The 17,073-nt window shown below is 41.8% G+C and overlaps 1 protein-coding gene across 1 annotated transcript in view; it reads right to left on the reverse strand.

Moving 5' to 3' along the window:
* LOC147257027 (axin-2-like) overlaps positions 1–5,071 on the reverse strand; it is a 100,440-nt gene extending 95,369 nt beyond the window's left edge. The window contains exon 1 of the mRNA XM_086210755.1: positions 4,970–5,071. The gene's annotated coding sequence lies outside the window, so the exon portion shown is untranslated. The remainder of the gene's footprint in view (positions 1–4,969) is intronic.
* Positions 5,072–17,073: the final 12,002 nt, after the last annotated feature.

A 17,073-nucleotide genomic window follows, 5' to 3' on the forward strand; every position in this document is an offset into this window, starting at 1 on the left:
TGATATGTTGCTATTTCTTTGCTTTATTTAACAAATAATTTAATTTATTAAAAAAATGATGTTCAGCAGATCAGCCTCAGTGTGTACTCAGAATGTGTTCTGGTACATTTTTTAGTGTAAGTCACCACCATTTAGGAATTGACCAGGCCCAATGTTCATGGGCATACGTGCAGCAAACGGAGCAAATACATTTTGTGTCAAATGCACTGGGACCATTGTGACTATGAAGTGCAAATCTGAAAGGAAGACAATCTAAGAGCCCAAAATAACCAATCCACACTTTTGACTATAAGTGAAGCTGCAACAAATCCCTGCCTATTAAAAATGGCATAAAGCTTGTAACATGCAAGAATAACAACACATACACAAATCTGATTTTTTTATTATTTGTACATGCTACCTGTTTGCATTTTTAAATTTTGCACTCATCTTTACTTTCTTTATAAAAGAAATTCATCATCAGTTTCTTAAATCTTAAATCTCTGTTAAATTTTCATCCTTGCATCAGAATATAAATGAAATAATAGTTTGATGGTATCATGTGGGAATTTTCTGTCATGTAAACTTTTACACAGTGACTTCTGAACTTAACTTTGGAGGCAAAAAGTAATTACAAATCAAATTTCCATTACCATATCTGTCTGAAGAATCATTCATTAGTTAAGATCCCACAAAGCCTCAACTTCAGAAACTAGACCAGATGTGCATCACAAGAAAAGAGTTATCTCACCTCAGAGATTTTCCTGCAACACACCTTCTCATCCTTCAACAATCTGACATCATTGTCCACAAACTGTCCACTGTTGGTGTGCCATTACAAAGCAATGGGTTAACTCCTTCCCCCTAACTTGGAAGTGAGCATGAATACGCACATTTTCCCTGGGTTATCTGGTTTCACATGGTGCTTTCTTGAGCAAAAAAATAACACCCACGGAGGAAAGTTCAGTGCAGAAAGTGAGACTCATTATGGGGTATGTTGATCATGGATGGCATTAAGGGAACAGCATTAAACTGGTTTAAATCATATTTATCAGGTCGATTTCAGTTTGTACACGTTCATGATAAATCTTCTACGCAAACAAAAGTTGAACAGGCTGTTCCCCAAGTTTCAGTTTTTGGGCCGATACTCTTCATTTTATATATGTTTCCTTTAGGTTATATTGTTCGGAAACACTCAAAAAAATTCCATTGTTACGCAGATGATTCTCAATTATATTTATCCATAAAGCCAGATGAAGGCCAAAAGTTATCTAAACTAAAAACATGCATTACAGACATAAAGGCCTGGATGACATAACTTTTTACTGTTGAACTCTGATAAGACAGAAGTTATTGTGCTTGGCTCCAAACACCTTAGGGACACATTATCTACTGATATTACTGCTTTGGATGGAATTTCTATGGCCTCCAGCAGCACTGTTAAGAACCTAGGAGTTATATTTGATCAGGATTTGTCCTTCAATTCCCACATTAAACAAATTTCAAGGACTGCCTTTTTTCATCAAGGCAGTACCTCAAAAATTAGAAGTATTCTATCTCAAGGTGAAGCAGAATACCTAGTCCATGCTTTTGTTACTTCTAGGCTGGACTATTGTAATTCTTTATTACCAGGCTGCACCAACAAGTCACTAAAGACTCTGCAGTTGGTCCAGAATGCAGCTGCACATGTATTCACAGGAACTAGGAAGAGAGACCATATCACTCCCATCTTAGCTTCACTGCACTGGCTTCCAGTAAAATCCAGAATAGAGTTTGAAATCCTGCTCCTCACCTCTAAAGCTCTTAATGGTCACGACCCATCATATCTTAAAGAGCTCTTCGTTCCTAAAGACCATCCAGAGCACTACACTCCAAGCATGCAGGTGTCTCATAGTGTCTCTTAAAGTAGAACGTGTGGCATAGCCTTCAGTTATCAGGCTCCACTACTGTGGAACCATCTTCCAGTTTCGGTCCAGGGGGCAGATACCCTACCTACATTTAAGAGTAGGCTTAAAACCTTCCATTTTGATTTAGCTTATAGTTAGGGCCAGTCAGGCTTATCCTGGACCAACTCCTAGTTTATGCTACTATACTTAGACTACTGGGGGACTCCCATGATGCACTGAGCTTTCTCCTCCTCTCAGTTTCTATCCATCTTTAGCCATAGCATTCCCATATATCAATGCATTCAATAGCCTAAACTTCTCCCCTGGAGTTGTCTGTGCTCTCTTGCCCTGCAGGTCACCTGGGGCTGTAGACGTTGGGTTAATTGCTTTCTGTCCTGGACCAACTACTTGCTCACCTTGGCCGTGTGTTTCTCTCTCCTCTCTACTCCTCCCTGTCTCTCTCCTCTTATCCCCCTGCCCCCCCTCCCCCACCTCTCTCCTCTCCTCCCCCATCCCCATCTTTCTCCTTCTCTCTCTCAACCCCAACCTGTCGAGGCAGATGGCTGTTCACTCTGACCCTAGTTCTGCCTGAGGTTTCTTCCCGTTAAAAGGGAGTTTTTTTTTCTCGCCAACGTCACCGGATGCTTGCTCATGTGGGAATGTTGGGTCTCTTTCATTTGAATTAAAGAGGAAAGTTCTAGACCTGCTCTGTGTGTAAAGTGCCATGAGATGACTTGTGTTGTGATTTGGTGCTATGTAAGTAAAGATTGATGGATGGATGGATGGATTGATGGATGGATAAACTCTGCGTACTGTTTGTGTGTGTTTGAGAGACAGATCTATTATATCTTATGGATATAATATGTTTATATATATATATATATATATATATATATATATATATATATATATATATATATATATTATATATATATATGGCTGCCATTAGCTTGAATTGTAGTTAATTTTGGGTTGCATGGAGGTTAAACAAGTAAAAGCCCTTGGTAGTACTGATTTTCACAAATGACAAAATAATCCAGCAATCATCTTGTAGTGATGAGCTTTTTTTGGGATCCTTGCCCAAATCCATTTTCCAATTATTGCACTGAAACGCACAATATCTGGCTGCTGAGGGCAAATATCTTAAGTATCTCATATCAAACCCTTCTGACCAGGCCTCATGTAGAATCTATGATGCCCAGTAGTTTGGGTTGGATTAGAAATGCTGAGTTGGAGGAAAAAGTGGTAATTCGTCTGTGTCATATATTGAGCCTGATAACAATGTGACAAAGTGAACTTTCAAACTGCACCAAGTCTATTCTTGTACCATCAATATGAAATCAGAAATAAGGCATTCCTTGCCATTAATCAAGGGGTAAAGAGCAAGGGGTGTGTCCCATATGTAATTTTGGGCAACAATAAATACACTTGTCCTGACTTTTGACTACTATTTTGCAGCTAATTTCAAAAATTTAACTGGACAATCTGTTCACTCTAATCCATCCATTGTCATCTTCCACTTATTCCTACACATTAAGGGTCGCGGGGGGGCTGGAGCCTATCCCAGCGTCAACAGGCGAGAGGCGGGGTACACCCTGGACAGGTCGCCAGTCCATCGCAGGGCCAACACACAGAGACGAACAACCATTCACACTCACATTCATACCTACAGTCAATTTTAGAGAATCCAATCAGCCTAGTCCCCAAATTGCATGTTTTTGGACTGCAGGAGGAAGCCGGAGTACCCAGAGAGAACCCACGCAGACACGGGGAGAACATGCAAACTCCACAAAGAAAGATCCTGTGCCCGGGACTCGAACCCGGAACCTTCTTGCTGTGAGGCCACAATGCTAACCACTGCACCACCTTGCAGCCCTTCACTCTAATCCATAGAGCTTTAATTCTTTTGAAAAAAAAAAAAAACCTCCTCTTTATCTTTCACACTCCATCTCTTCAAGGAAAACATTCAAACATGAACAATTGAGGCCTACCTCCCATTTCAGCATGGGAAAAGTAAGGAAGTATTAAAATGTAAACAAAATTAAAAGGAAAAAATAATAACAAAAGAATATGCATAATATCAACAACTTCACAAGAGTGAACATGAATAATGATTTCTGCAATATCAAACATGATGGAATTTTTCCCCCAGAGCCATCCCCCTGGCCTGATAATCTTTCAGAGGAGACACCATTTACAAAAATGTCGAACTACACAGAGCATTTTGTGAAAAAAAAAATGCTGATCTCCAACTAGGAATAAACAAAGGTGGTTTTTCCATGCTGACAACCTACATTTGATAGTGAGTGAGTCAAACACAAGTGCTATTGTGGGTCAGTCTGTCAAATGGCGTCCCACTGAGACTCCATGATAGAGGGACTGGAGCTGAACAAGGGAGGGGTAAGGAGAGGCTAAAAGAGATTTGGTCCTCAAATAAAGTACTAAAAGCCATAAATATATATCACAATCATCTTACAGACAAGCCAGGGTTTTAAATGTTAATTGTAAATAGAATTGGATTGGTTGCAATCATAAGCATTAGAGGACGATGGCCATAATGGCTACCTGCAGTGCTTGGAAAAAAAACAATGCGCCCCCATCAAGCCCTCCATCTTTCATAGAAAGCCTAGGCTTCTCCTTTGGTCCGCTGGGAGCAAAATGAATAGAAAAATCCTTCCCACGGTTTGGGATAAAAGGCCTGGATCAAACTATCATTGGGAGAGTTTTTAGTTCACTTCGCTACCTGCTGTTTCTGCATATTAGCTGCTCCTCTCAGTCTACATCCCGCAGTTAAATGAAAGCAAAATTACATTAAACTTAAAGCTACATAACAAATCTCCCTTTTTCAAAAAAGAAATTCCTTTTGCTTTTTGTTCTGCTTCTTGTCACTGTTGCACATTTGTAAAAACCACCTGCAGGAGTGATTTGCCATTTTGGTAAAGTGCACCAGAGCAGTCCGATAGCTTCGACAACACCCTGAAAAACTATATTAACAACAATGTTCGATAAGTGCACACCAACAGCTAAAATAAATAATGCGTTCATACTTTGTATTGATAGCACCAAACAATTGTAGCGCTAACATCATGATGGAGACCCCCTACCTGGCAGCCGCTGTATCCACGACCCCCGCTGTTTGTATTGTCGAACCATGGCAGCCCATTGACAACCTTCCCAGATTGCCAATTTCCAGTTGGTGGTCCAGGGTTTCGCCTGTCTTTTCTCAGCATTGTGCAACTAAAATAGGTGCGTCCTCCCCTGTTCGCGCTGCGGTTGTAACTCCACAATCTGATTGGACAGTGCAGAGCGAGACTTCACCAGCAGAACATCACTGTCGTCATGACAACTTGCCAATATCCCAACAGGGGTGTGTTTGTGGGAGGGTGGGGTTGCGGGGCATGGTTGCTTTCTTTCTGCGACTGGAGCACGACAACAATTCCTTTTACATCATCTTTACCTCACTGCTTGCCACCCCCACTCCCTCGGTCGTAGTGGGCTCTGCAAATCTGTCCCGTCGACAATCTGTCTAAGAATTATGTGCATCTATAACTAGCTGTCCCATCTCAGTATCATAGCTCAATGTCTCAAACCACAAGATGCCAAATCAGCTTCGAGCAATTCTAGATGGTCAAACAATGCGCAAACAAGGAACTTCTTGTGCCAACAAAAGTGTACTTTGCAAAAGTCAGGTAAAATGATTAAACAAAATACAAAAGAGGACCACATATAAGACATTTTGAAACCAGCATAATCTAAGAAACTTTTAAGACTTTTTTTCTGTCATCAAGGGACCTTTGTCATTGTGCCCCATCAATTCTCACATGTATCCTCCAAGAAATATTCAAACACAATTTATGCAAAACTACACTTGTGCAGTTTATTATTCTACTTACTTAGCATACAGTTTAGTTCAAAGAAAGAAAACCAAATCCTACAAGAGTGGGCTGGAACAGAGCAAGAAATATCAACAAAGGACAGAAAGAAGAGAGAAAACGAGGAGAAAGTGTGAGGAACTTAAAGCACATTATCTTGTTGTCAGCTATGCTATCCGTGCCACAAACAGATGAATGTTTGGTGGGTGAGACACCTGCTGTGCTGCTAGCCTGCTAGCCTACCATTAGCACAGAGCAGGCGGCTGGTTCCCAGGCTTCTGTCCCAGTTACCTCCTGCCGAGCTGGAGACGATGACCTTGGCCGCTGTTGGAGCTCTCCTCCCATGCTAGAAGTGAATAGCAAGCTGAGATGGAGGGCCCTAGCCTCCAAACTCTTTTGATTGCTAATCCCCAAAACATTGTGCACCACCCGGCTCCCTACCTGGCCTTCTAGCCAGAGGCAGCTTGGTGGTGGCCATTGAAAGCAGGTGATGAATGGGGCATAGCTGCTGGAAGCCAGACTCCCTGGGTAGCAAAGGAGCTCTGCAGGGCCACAAAGCTGCTTAAAACAGTTCACTTTGGCTCTCATCTGTTTTGGTGGATTTTAGAAGAAAGAAGAATGCCCCGGCTTAATTCTTTTAATTTACACTCTTGGTGAGTGGAAAGTATTTTCCAAAAGTAGTCATGTCAAATCAGTATCGCACAAAATGTAAACATACAGGAAAAGGGGTTCATGCAAAATGTCTCAAATTTATTAGACCAGAACAAGAAAGGCAAATTATTGTGAAGAATTCACCATGATGAGCAGAAGGTGCCAGTAACATTTTTCACAATGGCAATGGCGGTAATACTCAATCTGCTCCAGAATTCACCTGGTGACATGGAATCCTAAACCATACCCATACATTCAAGAGTTGGCAGTAGCACAAAAAAGAGGAAAAAATGGAAAGCAATGCCATGGAGTGTGAAAAAGTGAAAACACGAACCTTCTCTTGTAACGTCAGCAAGACAGACAGCTGGATGCTACATTCTTAAGGGGACCGAAGCTGAATTCAATGCCTCTTGTCAAGGGGGCCTGATGTGATTATCACCCCCTGCTAGGGCAGGGATAGTGAAGTTGTCTGGTGTGGGCAAGGATGCTCAAATAGCACTGCGGGATGTCCCTCTTGCTATCCCCACTCCAGGAACATCACTCCTGACACAACAGGGGGTGGGAAGCATCCAACATCTTTTCCAAGGAGTGCATGTCCATGTGCACATTTGTGAATTCAGGTTGTGTTGTATCTTTCAGCAGTTCACCATCAGTTCTGCTGATACTATAAAAGCAAATGGGATGGAGCCACCCCTATTCCTGAACTTAACAGGAATTGAAGCTCATACTGCTGATGACTGGCAAGGCATATTAATTTTTCATTCACTATACCTCAGGCAATCTTTTAAAATTGTTAAGTAGTGTGTGTGTGTGTGTGTGTGTGTGTGTGTGTGTGTACATATTTGTGTTCGCCCATGGGTAAATAAAAACCCTTGTCTGTTATGCCCAAGGAATATTCCCCTTCCCCTTTTTCTCCTCTGAGTAGTCTTTGGCTCAAGGCTCATATTGACAGACCCTCTGCTGACTATTGATCTATGAATTTGTACAATATGATAGTGAGGTTATGATGTGTCTGTTTATTTTGTTCTATCTCTTCTTACTGTTGAAACAGTGACAGTGAAGACTTGAGTAGTTTCTCAAAGATGTAGTTTGTGTTGTACAGATCCACAAATGAATACATTACTGTAGGTTTGGAGCTGCAAAAGAAATGTATTTTACTAACTATTATGCATGCACAGTGTCAAGAATGCATACATAAAGTAGAGTAAAAATGGTCTCAGAATTATAAAAGCTTCCCAAAAAGCCTTGTTTATGCATGAAAAACATGCTCATTATGGCTGATGTGAAGACACATACATGCCTGTGCAGAATGTTGCATACATACTGGATCAGATCTGACAGGTGATGCATATCTATGTGTTTAAACCTCCCAGACACAAGGTCATTAATCAGAATATCAGGGCATTTCAGAATATTTCCCCGCATTGTACCACACAGCCCCCACCCCAAAATTCTATGCTGTCCCCCTGGAGGCAAAGGGTAAAATAAGACTTCAAAGCAACTCTAAAATAGTCCTGACACAAACTCATTTCCTCATGTTACATGAAGGGGCTGGCAAGCTTGCCAGACCATGCTATGTCTCAGCCCCCTGCTCTGTGCTACCTCATAACAAGTGGTGGTGACGGGATGCCATCTTGACAGAGCGATTATAGACATTCTGACACAGACTTGAAGGGAGCCAGATGAGGGGAGAATTTGCGAAGGCCTATCTGCAGGTCCTGCAATACTCAAGACAAGATGAGGAAATGAGAGCGAGATGAGAGAGGGATGACATAAGCAGTGAAGGACCAGAAATGACTGCATCTTGTAACTATATAAAGATGAAAATGAAAGCTGGACCAGCCTGCAAATTCAGGTGTTAAAAGTCTTATTTCTAGTGTATTCATGAAAAAGCATGCAAGGAGTTTCATTTGGCCTAAAATTACAAGTTAAAGGGTGAATTCACCTGCGGCAAAAACAACACATTCCAACTACAAGAAGAGCTGTTTCTTACATGCTAAGATTTAAGAGACCTCCATCTGGAACTTCCGTTGCAACTACAGTTAAGTAGAGGCTACTGTGATTCCATTTGTTCTACAGGAGATAGTTCCACATTTCCTATCTGTAGGCCCTGTTTCTGACATAATTTAATGCACATTTTAAAATATCACAGTTTGATAGCTATGGCCATTTTGGGGAAAAACAGTTCAGAAAAGGTGGTGTTTGCCTTTTTGAAACGTGTAAATGCTCAAAATTATGAATAACCTCAGATGTGCTGACCCTTCCCAGACCCCTTACCATGAAAAGACTTCTTCATTTAAATGTGGCTAAATGATTTTTGGTTTCAGCATGTCTGTAGCAATATCACAATGAAGTCAAGGAAAAATGATGTGCTACTTTGATGGTTAGAGGTCTGCAGCTTATAATAGATACCAATGGCTCTATCTAGTTAACAGGTATCCAGCTGTTGCTAGGGACTCCCTCCTGCTACAGTGCTCTGATGCCGATTGGTTCATGCATTTATCCCCTGAGGATGGGGGAGCTGCATTGTATATATGTTTAACCACACCAGCAGTGAGATAGTGATTCATATAGGATTTTAATAAGGATTTTGTCCTTCAAAGGAGGGCATTCATCTCCAAACAATAGAATGGTTTCTGCATAAATTCCATAGACATCTGCATGATATATTTCAATCATACTGTGGAATGAAGTGAGACTATTAATCAAGATTAGGTGATACTAATATTAAATAAATCCAGGATGTAAATTAACTCATAATATGAAAATAGGAATCAACTTGGGCAAATTCATATGATAATAATTTATATAAGCTCTCAGTCTTCTCCGCAGGAAATTTAAATTACCTGACCCACCTCCAGCACTTTCATATCTCTCTATGCCTGTTTGTAAAAAATAAATAATTTACAGTAATGATTTATAAAGCGACAGATAAAAAATGTTCGAGAAATGATGCAGAAATATTGATCTGAGCCAGGTAAACCTGAGAACCTCTATAGCACTTCACTAAATATAGGTTCTATGTAAGCTATTGACTTTTTTATTCCATGAGGATACATTGATTTTTCTCTCCTGTTTCATTTTCCACAGACACCAGAAGAAGAAAATACAGCAGCTTTTAGACAACTGCACAGGTAAAAATAGATCACAAAAAAATTAAAGAAAAACCTCATGTCCAGATGGAGAACTTGAGTACAAAAAAATGAAAAGTTCTAAAGTTGTGACACAAACCTGTTGAGTTCCCTCCTACTTCATTGCTGGAGGAAGACATTTGTTTGTCTTGCTGAGAGGTTTTGATCTTTTTACATTGGCATCGGCTTCCTCCAGCTACAAAGGCAATGAAAGAGAATAGAGAATATGTAGTGTGTGTGTGTGTGTGTGTGTGTGTGTGTGTGTGTATGTGTGTGTGTATCTGTGAAACACTTAATCAACTGAATTTCAGAAAACACATGATTTTGGTATTTCAGAACAAAGCTGCATTAAACTACACATTTTAAAACAAAAATGTCTTTGCATGTAACATATGGAGATGTACATACAGATTGTTAAATTAATCCTGTAATTATGGTATGAATAATAGTTTTTACACATGTATTTAAAAATGTATTTAGCCCTATTTAAATTTCAGATTATTTTTTATGTTCAAGAGAAAGAAAAAAAAGAAAATCACATTTTATATTTAGACACAGAAAAAAAATTAAAAAATGTAAATGAATAGGGTAAAAAATAAAAATAAATACAACAAATTATGCAGAATCATGAATAAAAGATGACAGCGATTGGTACAAATCTTCAAAAGTAATTCCAGCTTCCACTTAATAAACAAGGAATGCTCCCCAATTACCAAAAGCATTTTCATGTGTTTCAAAATCAAATGAGTGCTCTTTTCTACTGACATGAAACATCCTGCTTAAATTTTATCAAAAGAAGGACAGCATCCTGTCAAAAAAAGAGTTGGTATCTCGGCAGTCAAAAAAAAAAGAAAAAAAAGGCCAACTGGTGCCAGTACAACATAATCATCTGTATGTTAATGAACCTGATCTATCTGAGAGATTCCAAGCCTACCATCCCTTATTGATTTGTTACATTTGTATTTTCTGTGGAAACAGCAAGTGTTGTTGAAACAAATCACTAACACTCCTTTTGTGGAGAATTTATCGTCAAAGTGGCTGCTTTTATTATTTCCCAAAATAGTGACTGTAGGGTTTGTATTAATTTGACTTGTCTGTTGGCGAGTAAGCAATAAACAGTTAGATTGATATGCCTTAATTCCTGTCAATCCCTTGTGTGTTGGTTGGCTGTTCAAATACAACACAGAATTGTTTGTTCTGATAAATATCTCACTCTAGTACTCAGTAAGCTTGGCTGGCACATGAGGTTGAGAAGTTCCGGCTAGATATAGTCGGACTCACCTCAATGCATGGCAAGGGCTCTGGAACCAGTCCTCTCAGGAGGGGTTGGACTCTCTTCCACTCTGCCATTGCAAGCAGTGAGAGGTGACGGGCAGTCAAGTCAAGTCAATTTTATTTGTATAGTGCCAAATCTCATGACACTTTACAGGTAGAGCAGGTCCAGTACCACACTCCTTCAATGAATTTACACCCAACAATTCTCCATGAGCAAAAACATCCTGCAACAGCGGTGACGAAAACCTTCCTTTTAACAGGCAGGGACATCAAGCAGATCCAAGATCAATGAGGATGGCCTTCTGCTTTGACCGGTTGGGGGAAAAGAGAGCAGAAGGGCGGGGCAGACACAAAGAAAGATAATGGAGGAAAATAGATATACAGAAGGAAGGAGAGGGACAGAGATAATGACAGAGAGAAAGGGAAAGAGACTGATGGACAGATGGGGAAGTGAGCAGGTGGTGCTACAGGTGGCAGCTTGAGCCCTTTTCAGGTCTGCAGCCTCCTCCAGCAGCACCCGGGATCTGGGATGCAGGAAGCCCAAAGGCTCCGCAGAAGAAGACGAGTTAGTAACACATATGAGTATGATTTATGTATAACACATATAAGAGGACAGAGAGGAAAGAGAGGAGGAGAGAGAAGCCCAGTGCATTGCCAGTGCACCATGGGAGATCCCCCAGCAGTCTAAACCTATAGCAGCATATCTAAGGGCTAGCCTAATCAAACTTAACTATTAGCCTGATCAAAGAGGAAGGTCTGAAGTCTGCTCTAAAATGTAGAGAGGGTGTCTGCATCCCGGACCAAAACCTGGAGACAGTTCCACGGGAGGGGAGCTTGATAGCCGAAGGCTCTGGCTCCCATTCTACTTTTAGAAACTCTAGGAACCACAAGTAACCCTACCCTGGGAATGAAGGATTCCAGCTAGATAATAGGGAACTGTCAAATATGAAGGTGCCTGATTGTTGAGGACTTTGTATGTTTGAAGGTGAATTTTAAATTTAAATTCTATTCTGAATTTGACAGGGAACCAATGCAGAGAAGCCAATACAGGAGAGACATGGTCTCTTCGACCAGTTCTCGTCAACACTTGGGCAGCAGCATTTTGGACCAGCTGGAGTGTCTGTAGGAAGTTATTTGTGCAGCCTGATCGAAGGGAATTTCAGTAATCCAGCCTGGAAATGACAAAAGCATGGACTAGTTTCTCTGCATCTTTTTGAGACAAGATGTGCCTGATCTTAGCAATGTTACGTAAATGGAAGAAAGCAGAGCTGGAGATTTGCTTAATGTGGGAGTTAAAGGACAGATCCTGATTAAAGAGAACTCCTAGGTTCCTTACAGTAGAGCTGGGGGCCAGGGTGGTGACATCCAGGGTACCTTTCTCATCAGATAAGGTGTTTCTTAGGTGTTTTGGGTCCAGCACAATAACTTCAGTTTTGTTAGAGTTTAATAAAAGGAAAACATGGGTCAACCATGTTTTTATTTCCTTTAGACAGGCCTCCAGTATAGTCATCTGATTTGTTTCATGTGGATGCATTGATAAGTACAGCTGTGCATCATCTGCATAACAGTGAAAATTAATTGAGTGTTCCCTTATAATGTGACCTAGTGGAAGCAGATATAGGGTGAAGAGGACTGGTCCAAGCACAGACCCTTGTGGAACACCATAACTGACTGTAGTGGTTTCAGAGGGATTATCATTAGTGAGTACAAACGGGCAGGGGTGGTAATACTTGTTACCCCTCGGCTCAGTGCCTGTATGTTGGAGTTTAATCCAGTGGACGAGAGGGTACATTTTTTTTAATAGGCCTATAGAATTTCCAATGTATACAATTATCTTTTATCAAGGTAGTGCCATTGCAGTCTACACAATAATGTCACAAAGCAAGCAACATGCACAGTATGCTGGGCCAGCATGTCAACACATGACACGTCCTGGCCGAGTGAGTCGGTTGTCTGCACGTGTTTACAGTACTGTGGGGAGTCAGTGTCATGCTGGCTGCAACAGAGCACACCCTGCCTGCCTGGTCCTGTCTGACCTGAGAATGACTTAATTTTGACCTAATTGGCAATAGGCTCAATTGTTTTTGTTTCACTTACATCCCAATAAGTCTCAGTCAGCTTTTTTGTGGCGTGAACATGATGGATAGCGAGGGAAAAAAATGTCAAAAAGAAAGAAGATACAGTTGGTGAGAAAGAAATGAATAGTGCAGAAAACATTTGATTAAAGAAGATAAAACTGCTACAGAAAGATGCTGCCAAATGTGCAAATAGACCTCCTCCAAAATGCAAGGGCTGGTGGTCATAGGGATGCTGAAGCTGCAGGAGCAGGACCCAGCACAGCGGACACAACGACAAGTGGGCAGGGTGAAAACTTAAAGCATGTTAAAAATGGCTACATATTAGACCTAGCAGGCCATGCATGCTCGCCAGTTTGTGCACCTAGAGGGCCTCTGCAGCTCTACTTCCCGGGCTGAATTAGGGGCATGGCACATCCCTGGGAGGGTGTGTTCCAACTATCGTGGGATCACACTTCTCAGCCTTCCTGGTAAGTTCTATTCAGGGGTTCTGGAGAGGAAGGTGCATCAGATAGTCAAACCTCGGATCCATGAGGACCAGTGGGTTTTCGTTCTGGTTGTGGAACTGTGGACCAGCTCTACACTGATGGAAGGGTCCTCAAGGTGCATGAAAGTTTGCCCAACCAGTCTTCATAAATTTTGTGGACTTAAAGAAGGTATTCAACCGTGTCCCTCAGGGGATCCTGTGGGGGATGCTCCAGGAGTAAGGGGTGTCAGACCATCTCATTCGGGCAGTTCACTCCCTGTATGACCGGTGTCAGAGCTTGGTTCGCATTGCTGGCAGTAAGTCAGACTTGTTTTCAGTGTGGGTTGGACTCGGCCAGAGCTACAGCCTTTGTCACCAATTCGGTTTATAACTTTTACGGATGGAATTTCTAGGCGCAGCCAGGGTGTTGAGGGAAACTGGTTTGATGGCTGCAGGATCAGGTCTCTGCCTTTTGCAGATGATGTGGTCCTGCTGGCTTCATCAGGCCATGATCTTCAGCGCTCGCTGGATTGGTTCGCAGCCGTGTGAAGTGACCAGGATGAGAATCAGCACCTTCAGGTCAGAGTCCATGGTCCTTGCCCGTAAAAGGGTGGAGTGCCGTGTCAGAGTCAGGGATGAGACCCTGCCACAACATGAGGAGTTCAAGTACCTTGGGATCTTTTTCACGAGTGAGGGAAAGATGGACCCTGAGATCAACAGGCTGACTGACGCAGTGTCTAGTGATGCAGACTCTCCATCAGAGCATGAGCTGAAAGGCAAAGCTCTTAATTTACTTGTCAATCTACATTCCTACCCTCACCTATGGTCATGAGCTTTAGGTAATGACCAAAAGGATAAGACTGTGGACACAAGCGGCCAATATGAGTTTCCTCCAGAGGTTGGCTGGGCTCTCCCTTGGAGATAGGGTGAGAAACTCCATCATCTGGGTGGAGCTTATAGTCGTCAGATGAGGTGGTTTGAGCATCTAGTCAGGATGCCTCACAGATGCCTCCCTGGGGAGGTGTTCTGGGCACCTCCAAGTGGTAGGAGGCCTCGGGGAAGACCCAGGCCATGCTGGAGAGACCATGTCTCTCAGCTGGCTTGCGAACACCTCGGGATCCCACGCCTAGAGCTGGATGAAGCAGCCGGGGAGAGGGAAGTCTAGGTCTCTCTGCTTAGGGTGCTGCCCCTGCAACCCAACCCCAGATAAGCGGAAGAAAATAGATGTATGGATGGCATTTGCCTTAATATCACAAAGCTTTTTTAATTTTGCTTTTCTAGTGTCATTGTACAACATAACATCTCCATAGAGTTCTATTGTTTATACACGTGTATCATTTTACGCTGAGATCTCACAAATAACTCTTTTTCCATCCATCCATCCATTGTCTTCTGCTTATTCCTACATTAAGGGTCGCGGGGGGGGGGGGGGGGCTGGAGCCTATCCCAGCGTCAACAGGCGAGAGGCGGGGTTCACCCTGGACAGGTCGCCAGTCCATCGCAGGGCCAACGTAGAGAGACAAACAACCATTCACACTCACATTCACACCTACGGTCAATTTTAGAATAACTCTTTTTACTCTAGCCTAAAACACGATTTTTTTCCTAACTGTGCTTTTTTGAACCCACACCTAACTAAAAATCTTAAGCACAGTGCTTTCAAGTCAATCATTGAATATTGATTTGCCTGTAAAAAAAAAAAAAAAAAAAAAAAAAAAGATAGGTCTGGTATTTTATTTATGCTTCTGACTGCAGTGATTTACTAAGCTGCGACTCGAGTACTTAAGACAGAATAACCCCTGCATGGGCCTCGATCTCATAATCCAAGAGCAGGAAACAGACATGCTAGTAAGTAACAAAACCCCTGTATGCAAATGTCTCTCACCAACGCGTCTCTTATATTGCACATATGCATCGAAAAGATACACAATATTCTAGTTCAAACTATGCTGTACTGCTCAAATATGAATAAAGATCCTGTTTCTGCATTCCTTATATCTCATCTCAAATGACTTTATGAACATCCTTTAATGAGCTCTTTGGTTGTAAAAATTATTTTTTTGTTAACTACACATACAATCAATCCAACTGAACATGAACAGCACCCATCTCCACGGAATGTCAACAGTGACTTTGTATGGATGTCTAGTGTGCTAAATGACATACACAAAACTAAAAATGCAAACACTGCATACACATGATGCACAATGTTCTTATAATTGGTGTTTTTATTCATATGCAATCCCATGGGATCACACTGAACTGTCAATTCATCAGTTTACTTTCCAACACTCACCCAAAGTCATGAGTTATGACCACAGTGTCATTAACGTCACTTTGGTCAAAATGGAACTACGAATTACTGGAGTCGTTTTCCAGTGGGTATGTCGGTAAGTGGGGAAAACCTTTTAGAAATGTGAACCGGTGGTTGGTCACTGAGAGTTGGCTTCTGTTTAGGATTATACAGTACTGCTTTCGGATGGTCACACAGCCACCTTGGTTTCCCAGCTGCTGGGGGGCTGTCGGGTAAATGCTAGTCGGGGCTAAGCTAGGAGCTAAGCTAGGGCGGTCCACAACAGTTGATGGGAGCTTGCAAGCTCTAGCAGCTAATTGTTTGGATCCATCGGTGTAGAGCCACCACAGGTTCAATTCAACCTTGCTAAGTCTCGCCTCCAGCACTGCAAACAGACTACATTTAACAAACTTATCAGCATCACTAAAGGAGGCAGAGGAGTAACTAAACATATGGCACACTGAGCAGGAGAGAGGAGGGCAAGAGGAAGAAGCCATATCGCGAGCCTGAAGTTGAGAGTTTACGAGGCAGAAAGACTGTTGCTAAAGACAGATGGTCTTTTAAACTTCGGCCAAATAATGCAATTAAGTATGCAGTTTTGGCAGGTAGATTAGTCAGTGTAATTGGGAATTAGCAGGGATGATCAAACTTCAGCAAGGCACGACGTTCAGCAACACACAGAAACAGGAAATGAGGTCACACACATACTGCAACACAGACAGTCTCTGGTGCAGCCTACAGCTACGACACCTTCAAACTACAGTCACTGCTGGTGTTACAAATGATCCCTTTGTGTATACTCAGATAGACATTGCAATGGTCACTGTACCAAACTAAACTAACTTTTGGGTTATGCTTTATATTAGGGTGCTTGTAATAAGAATTAAATAATATTTCATGAGGTCCCGAACAAACCTCATAAGATGCCTACTTTGTGTTAAGGAGACACCAAGAGCATTAATAATGGCACCATTAAATCATTCATTTTTAAATTATGACTGACTAAATTACATTTTTTAAACACGTAAAGAGAGTACTCAGTCTTATTAAGATGAAAACATCCTTTATTATGCACTTGTTAACACTGAAAATATTTTTCACAGCTTGGTGATACCAATGGACATATTTTTCTCACCTTTTCGATAGTAGTGATGATTTTCAGAAAGCACTATACTTCATGTTTGACTGTCTCCTACATCGAGGAGCAGCTCCTCACCTTGAGATGAGGAAAGAGGAGGCCTCTATCAAAGCTTTGATGTGAGACTGGAGACTGAGGGAAGTTCAAAGGGCATGTCAGGGAGAGGAAAGCACAGGGAATGAGCAAGGGGCTGGGGGAACAGGGGGTGACATGGGAACACTCTCACCAGGCAACTCCAGGGGATAGCAAGGAGACTCTTAATAAGGACACACACTAATGAGGTACAGGGACAGTCCACACACACACA

The sequence above is a fragment of the Aulostomus chinensis genome, chromosome 8 (genome assembly GCF_037954235.1).
Source record: "Aulostomus chinensis isolate RoL2024-O1b breed Wild chromosome 8, RoL_Achi_v1.0, whole genome shotgun sequence".
Taxonomy (NCBI): domain Eukaryota; kingdom Metazoa; phylum Chordata; class Actinopteri; order Syngnathiformes; family Aulostomidae; genus Aulostomus; species Aulostomus chinensis.